Genomic DNA, 8389 nt, shown 5'->3' on the forward strand with positions numbered 1-8389 from the left:
TTATTATGTCATGAATTGCAGTATACAAGTACAGATATCAGTCATGGATTAACTTGTGGTCCTTCAGGGTCATAAGCACCATGTAGCATTCCAGTTCAGAAAATCAGGGCATTACACATTACTTCATTGCTTATTTTGTAAGTAAAATTATAATTTTTATTGAATTTCTTATTTGGTGTATCTGCTACTACTACAATGGATAGAACCTGCAACATGAATCCAACATATGAGTCATCCATTGCAACAAGTGAGTAATATGTTGCAATATATGACTAATCTGTTACTCATATATATTGCAACAGAGTACTCATTTGTTGCAACAAATTAGTCATATATGTTACAACAGATTACTCATTTGTTGTAATAAATTAGTCACATATATTGCAACAGATTAGTCATATATGTTGCAACAGATTAGTCATATATGTTGAAACAGATTAGTCATATATCTTGCAACAGATTAGTTATATATGTTGCAACATATTACTAATCTGTGCAACAGATTAGTCATATATGTTGCAATAGATTACTAATCTGCGCAACATATTAGTCATATATATTGCAACATATTACTAATCTGTGCAATAGATTAGTCATATATGTTGCAACAAATACTCATCTGTTGGATTCACGTTACATGTTTTATCCATTATTAAAAAACAGCAGTAGCAGATACATCCAGATGAGAAATTCAACTAAAAAATAATAAACATTAAAAAAATAACAAAAAAAATATAAAAAAAAATAACAAACACCAACAAATTAAGTTCCTTATTTTCGTCATAACTTAAAAACCCTAATATTTTACTTGTGAAAAGCAAAAAGAAATAATGAAGAACTCAAAGTTGTTGTCGCCGGAGAATGTTGTCACATCGACTAATGGTTGAAAGTCAAAAAGGAACAGGCAAGAACTCAAAACTATTTATTGCCAGAGGTTGAAGTTGCACAAGATTGAAGGGAGAAATTTGAAAAGTTGTTGGTTGGGAGAAGTTAGAGAGAGAAACTATCGAGAGAAAGAGAGAAAAAGAGAAGAGAGAGTGATTGATTTGCAGAGGGAGGGAAGTTTTGTGGGTGTGGGTTAATTTGTATTTTAGAAAAGATTAAAAAGTTTAGAAAATATTAATCAAGTCCACAATTAACCTAATCAAGTTTTTTAATTATGTTTGACCCTTTAAATTGATCAATGTCATCAATCCTTCATTCAATACTTAAAAGACACCTTTCCTTCAATTTTCTCATGTAAATGCCACAATAATACAAAATATCTTGGTTTTCATTTTTTCTCTGTCTATTACTTCCCCCATTGATGAGCTTGAATTAACAGATCCAAATATACACAAATTGACATGGTATCAAAGCATATGTGACTGGGTTGTGTCTTCGCAGAAATTTTCCAATGGCTACTACATCACAACCTTATGCCACTGCAAAAGAACCATCAGAAATTGCTGCTGAAAAAATCACTAACTCACATCCTTTGTATGTTCATCCTTTTGATACACCAAGTTTGGTGTTAATTCCGACGAAGTTAACAGGTTCAGAGAACTATGGTTTGTGGCGATGATCGATGACAATTACATTGTAAGCTAAGAGAAAATTGGGATTCGTGACTGGTAATTGCAAAAAGGTACAATTTGGTGCTGATTTACGTGAAGATTGGGAGACTTGTAATACTATTATGTTGTCATAGATTGTGAACACCGTTTCTGCAAATCTCCTTAGTGGAATTGTGTACGCTTCAGATGAACATTTAGTATGGGAAGATCTCAAAGAGCGTTTTGACAAAGTAAATCGCATTCGTATTTTCTGAATTGCATCGTGAAATTGCTATGATTTCACAAGGAACTGATTCTGTGGTTGTGTACTTCACGAAACTGAGAGAATTATGGGCTAAATATGATGCCTTAATTCCCTTACCAAGCTGTGATTATGCTTGATCTAAAGATTATATTGAACATTTACAAAGGCAATGCTTGCTTCAATTTCTAAGTGGCCTCAATGAATCATACGAGCAGGTAAGGAGATAATTGTTGTTAAAACTATCGAACCTTCACTCAATCAAGCATATACATTGATAAATGAAGATGAAAGTCAGAGATCTTGTCTTTTTCCTCCGATTGGAAAGGGGGACCACATTGTCATGCAGGTGAATCGAGGACAACCTTACAAATGAAAGAAACCATTCATGAAGTGCGACTATTGTGGGAAAGGTGGCTATGTTCAGGATGATTGCTATTTTCTACATTGCTATCCTGGTGACACTAAGAAGGAAGACAATAAGAAGGGATCAGTTGATGATTCAAAGAAGAAGAATTTTACTGGTGGTTTTGAGAAAAGAAACTAGAATAATCAGGCTCACTTTGATAAAAGAAAACAATTTTCTGTCAACACTGTTAGAAATGAAGACAAAAGACCTTCCATGGTTGAGGGAGAATGCAATACTTCTAATGGCTCCAATGGGTTTAGTCCTGCATTTTCTGATGCACAATATAAACAACTGCATCAACTCTATGGATTTGAGGGCCTTAGACTAATAGATGATCAATATAGATAGTTGCAGGGAATAATGAAAGAACAACCAGTTCCTCATACCAATTTTGTAGGTACTGTTGTGACTCATCAACGTAATCTAACAGGTAATGTTATATCCTTGTTGTCTGAATTTGATGTAAAGAAATGAGTTGTAGACATAGGTGCGACACATCATATTACTGCAAATTTAAACTTGCTAATAGAGAAAATAAATTTGTATAGTTCTAATACACAAGTATATTGGCCAAATGGAGAGAAATCCAATATAACACATCTGGGAATTGTAGAGTTTCTAGAAGACATGAGAATTGATAATGTATTACATTTCCCAGATTTTAAATACAACCTCATATCAGTCTCAAAATTGACTAAAGACTTGCCATGCTTTATCAGTTTTTTCCCTGATTTCTGTGTATTTCAGGAGCCCTACAGTTGCAGGGTGAGGGGGATTAGTAGAGAAGAGGGAGGTTTATATGTAGTGAAGCAATTACATAATAAATGATATTTGAATAATACTGCAATAACAGTCTCTCAAGCAACTAGAGGATCACACTCTACTGGCTTGTGGCACCAGAGGTTGGGACACCCTTCAGTATAAGTCATGAAGCAACTTGGTCTGATTAACAAAGGAAATATTATAGCTGCTACAGATTGTCCCATTTGCCCTTTAGCTAAACAAAGTAGACTATTGTTTCCAAGTAGTGTTTCCAAAAGTGCAAAACTATTAGAAATGATACATGTTGATGTTTGGGGTCCTTACAAAACTCCTACCCATGATAGGAAGAGTTTTTTCCTTACTATTGTTGATGATAACACTAGGTTCACTTGGGTGTACTTGTTACAGATGAAAAGTGGTGTCGTAACTGTTCTCAAGTCTTTTCTATCTCAAATAAAGACTCAATTTGATGTTGTTCTAAAGTTTGTTCGATCTGATAATGGTACTGAATTCTTCAATAGACAGTGTTATGGTCTTTTTTATTCTCTTGGAATTATTCATCAAAGTAGCTGTGTTTATACCCCTCAACAAAATGGGATAGTTGAGAGGAAGCATAGGCATATTATCAATGTTGCTAAAGTCTTGAAGTTTTAAGCTAGTATTCCTGATAGATATTGGGGTGAATGTATAGAAGGTGCAGTTTATTTACCGAACAATTTGCCTACTGCTCTTTTGGATGGACAAACACCTTATGAATTACTCTATCATAAGGTTCCATCTCTTGCATATCTCCGAGTCTTTGGTTGTTTGTGCTATGCTACCACTTTGGTGAGATCAGACAAGTTCGATGCTAGAGCTAGACCTACTGTTATGCTCGGTTATTCACTCGCTCAAAAGGGATATAAGTTGCTTGATTATGATACTAAATAGTTCTTTGTAAGTAGAGATGTTTTAGGTACCTGATAGGGGGAGTACACCACTTGATCAAGTGGTATTGGATGGTCATGTACCTGATTCTACAACAATAACTACTTCTGATTCCTCAACAACTACTACCGGTATTGGCAACATTGAGCATAATACAACACTGCTGCTGCTACTAATGCAGAGAATAGCAATAATGTTGATGGTGAAGTACATCACAATGATGTTGGTCCAATGGTAGCTGATATGCATGAAGAGGTTGGTGAAATTATTGTTGATTAAGACACCATCGAGGCTATTTCTCAAGAAGAACAAATAGAGAACCAGCTTCAGAGAAGATCTACAAGATCCATCAAACCACCTTTGTGGCATGAAGACTTTATAATCACACGAGAGAGAAAGGATGCAATTTATCCTATTTCCAACTATGTATCTTATCAAGCCTTATCAGCAAAGTGCAGAAAAGCATTGGCTAGTTTTTCAAATACAGTTAAGCCACAAAACTATCAAGCAGCCTCCAAGGATAAGCACTGGATAGAAGTCATGAAGCAGGAAATAAAAGCTTTAGAAGAAAATAAAACATGAGAAGTAGTTGACCTTCCTAAAGGAAAGAATGCAATCGGTTCAAAATAGGTGCATAAAATCAAGTATAAAGCAAATGGTGAGATTGATAAATACAAAGCAAAATTGGTAGCAAAAGGATATAGTCAAAATGAGGGACTTGATTACCATGATACCTTTTCTCCTGTGACCAAGATGGTCACAATAAGGTCCATAATTGCAGTAGCAACATCAAGAGGTTGGAATCTATACCAATTGGATGTCTACAATGTTTTTTTAAAAGGTGATCTAGTTGAAGAAGTTTACATGGTAATTCCTCAGGGTTTCGATAAACAAGGGGAGTCCAAAGTCTGTAGATTGAAAAAATCTTTGTATGATTTGAAGCAGACATCAAGGCAATGAAACATAAAATTATCAGAAGCACTAATTGATGCAGGATACAATCAAAGCAAATATGATTACTCAATGTTTACAAAAAGGAAAGAAGATAATATTGTGGTGGTCTTGATTTATGTGGATGATTTTTTGATAACAGGGAGCAATGATAGTCTTGTTCAAGAGACAAAACAAGTATTACATAACAGATTCAAGGTCAAGGATTTAGGAGAATTGAAGTTTTTTCTTGGTATAGAAATTATGAGATCTAGTGAAGGAATTCTCCTGAACTAAAGAAAATATGTCTTAGAAATGATCTCTAAGTTGGGGCTTGGAGCTGCTAAACCAGTAGCAACGCCAATAGATGTGAACCAGAAATTTACCTCAAGGGAATATGATGAGTATATTGGAAATTCAGGTGATGAATTGCTGCAAAATGTAACAAGTTACCAGAAGTTGATTGGAAAGTTGTTATACCTGACTATCACCAGACCTGACATAAGCTTTGTCATGCAAACAATTAGTTAGTTTCTGCAAACACCAAAAAAGTCGCATTGGGATGCAACTTTAAGAGTAGTGAAGTATCTAAAGCTTGAACCTAGTTTAGGAATACTAATGAGCAGCGCCAGCTGATTCTCTAAGCTGTTTTTGTGATGCGGATTGGGCTGCATGCCCAAACACCAGGAGATCAGTAACAGGGTTCTTAATTATGCTTGGGAAATCCTTAATATCACAGAAGTCAAAGAAACAACACACTGTGTCCAGGAGCTCTGCAGAAGCAGAATATAGAAGTCTAGAAACTACAACATCAGAAGTCGTGTGGTTATTGGGATTGTTTGAAGAATTAGGAATTGAAGTGCAGTAACCAGTCGATGTGTATAGTGACAGTAAAGCTACTTTGCAGATTGCTGCAAATCCCATATTTCATGAACGAACAAAGCATATTGAAATCGATTGTCATTTCATTAGAGACAAAGTAAAGGAAGGAAAAGTTAAAACTCATCACATTGGGACTAAAGAGCAGCAGGCATATATCCTTACAAAAGGACTTGGCAAACATCAACATATGTATCTGTTTGATGAATCTATTAAAGAGCTGAAGGAATCCATTGAATCTTCTAGCAGATCAGCTCCAAAGAAAGGAAAAGGGAGGGAGAATATTAATGCTTCCTTTGCTGGCCAGGGTAACTCATCAACTCCTCAGGTACACAAAACTCCTTAAATTTCACTTGGTGCTTCTCTTGAATCTTTTAGCAGACGTTTGGTCATCAAAATGAGATAAATATTGTATTTAAAATTTTTGAAGTTGGAGTTAAAAATTATGTTTGATGTATTAATATTTAGGATTTAAATTTATTTTTTGATTACTATATTATATTTATGTTAACTTTATAATTAAATAATATATTAATAATTTACTATGTTACTACAGGAATCAATATCCCATGAACCCAATGATGTCGAAGAGACTTCCCAAACATTCGTATAATGTTATTTTCTTGATTTACATACTTTTTAAATGAATGATTTTAAAATTTTAATATATTAATAAATAAAATATTTGCAAGACTTAGATAACTCTCGAAGATCAATAAGGCCATATATACCAATAGTTTTGTGTTTCAGAAATTTCTGCATTCGAGAACAAGCTCCCCGTAGAAGACGTTAAGAATTCATGTGCTTTGTAATTTTATTTTTGAATGCTTGATTCTCTATGTATAATATAACAAACTTGAAAATGTCTATTATTTGTAGTACTTAATTTATAGTAACAAACTTGGCTCATTTATATCATTTTCTACTTAACGTAATCTATTTTATTCACTAATTTAAACAATTGCATGTACATATTAAACCTATTTTTATAAGGTTCCATCTCTTGCACATCTCCGAGTCTTTGGTTGTTTGTGCTATGCTACCACTTCGGTGAGATCAGACAAGTTTGGTGCTAGAGCTAGACCTACTGTTATGCTCGGCTATTCACTCGCTCAAAAGGGATATAAGTTGCTTGATTATGATACTAAATAGTTCTTTGTAAGCAGAGATGTTTTCAAAGAACATCTCTTTCCTTTTGCTTCCTTTTAGGTACCTGATAGGGGGAGTACACCACTTGATCAAGTGGTATTGGATGGTCATGTACCTGATCAATACTGAAAAATTTTGAAAGGAACAAGGTAAACACAGGTGTTTATCTTATCTATTAAGAAGTTAACATCGTCAGTGCAAATGTTAGAATGTAAGGTAAAATAGTGAGTTTACCTTATAAGGTAAAATGGTGAATTTATCTTATAAGGTGAATTTATTTCAAATACACTGCATTACAAGGTAAGCTGTGTCTCTTACCTTACCTTACAAGATAAACTGTGTCACTTACCTTATAAGGTAAATTGTGTCTCTTATCTTATTAATTTTCTTTTATATACCACCCATTCATTTCATTCATTTTTTCACTTCACTCTAGTCATTTATATTAGTTGTGGTTATTTTTGCTCAAAGTCTACTTTATCAAAAAAATTCCACTTTAAGGTATACTACTTTTTATTTAACATTTTTCAATACCTAATAAACAAGTATGTAGTATAATATTATCAATCTTTTTTGTAGCTTACTAATTTGTCAAATATTATTGTTATCATATCAACTTATTAAGTCTAAATCTACGTTAAATTAGTATTGTCGTGCATGTGTAAAAAGTTTGCCCTTTAGTTTTATGTTCAAAACTAATTTTAATCTTCTTTCTGTATAGATATGGAATATCAATACTTTGTGGATCTAGGACCGTCACAGTCTGACGTATACGCCATGCAAAATAAGCATCGGTCTGAAGCTATTTGAAAAGGCACATTAAAAGGAGAAAAGACATGTTTGATAATGTGGTGTGATGATAATGATTTTTGGCAACATGTTAGAAATCATCCGTTTCATCCTCGTCTCCTTAATGATTTTAATATTTGTGGTTTTAAAGGCGTTATAGATGTTGAATTCGTTCCCTGCGATTTTTCCCATATTACTGCACCTGTTGAAAGGTGGCGATCAGAAACGAATACCTTTCACCTGAGAACGGGTGAAGCGACTATAACCTTACAAGATATGAAACTTATGTTTGGAATGATCGTAGATGGAACTCCCATTCTTCATCCAGGTGCTGCTCAGATGTTGCCTATTAACAGGCAACAAATTAAATGTTTGCCGAATTAACAGGATGGATGCCTGACCTAAACTTTTTTCAAGGAAATAGAAATTTTTTAATGAGATTAGAGGAATATATGAAAAATCTTAAATGAAATAACTGATGGAACTGGGGAGGAAGAGGTGCAACGAAGAGTTAGATTGTACCTTTTTTGGTTGTGCGGCAGAACAATATTTTTCGATAAATCTGAAAATAAACTCAGTACATATTTTTTGATTGACATGCGTGACTTACCCGTAATGTCAACACAGGCTTGGGGAGCCGCTGCCCTATCGTACCTCTATTTTTATTTGTGTCGTGCATCGAGGGAGAAGCCGCACTATATTAGTGTTTTTATTTCGTTATTATAGGTATGTGAATTATATAATATA

The sequence above is a fragment of the Capsicum annuum genome, chromosome 3 (genome assembly GCF_002878395.1).
Source record: "Capsicum annuum cultivar UCD-10X-F1 chromosome 3, UCD10Xv1.1, whole genome shotgun sequence".
In the NCBI taxonomy this organism is placed as follows: Eukaryota; Viridiplantae; Streptophyta; class Magnoliopsida; order Solanales; family Solanaceae; genus Capsicum; species Capsicum annuum.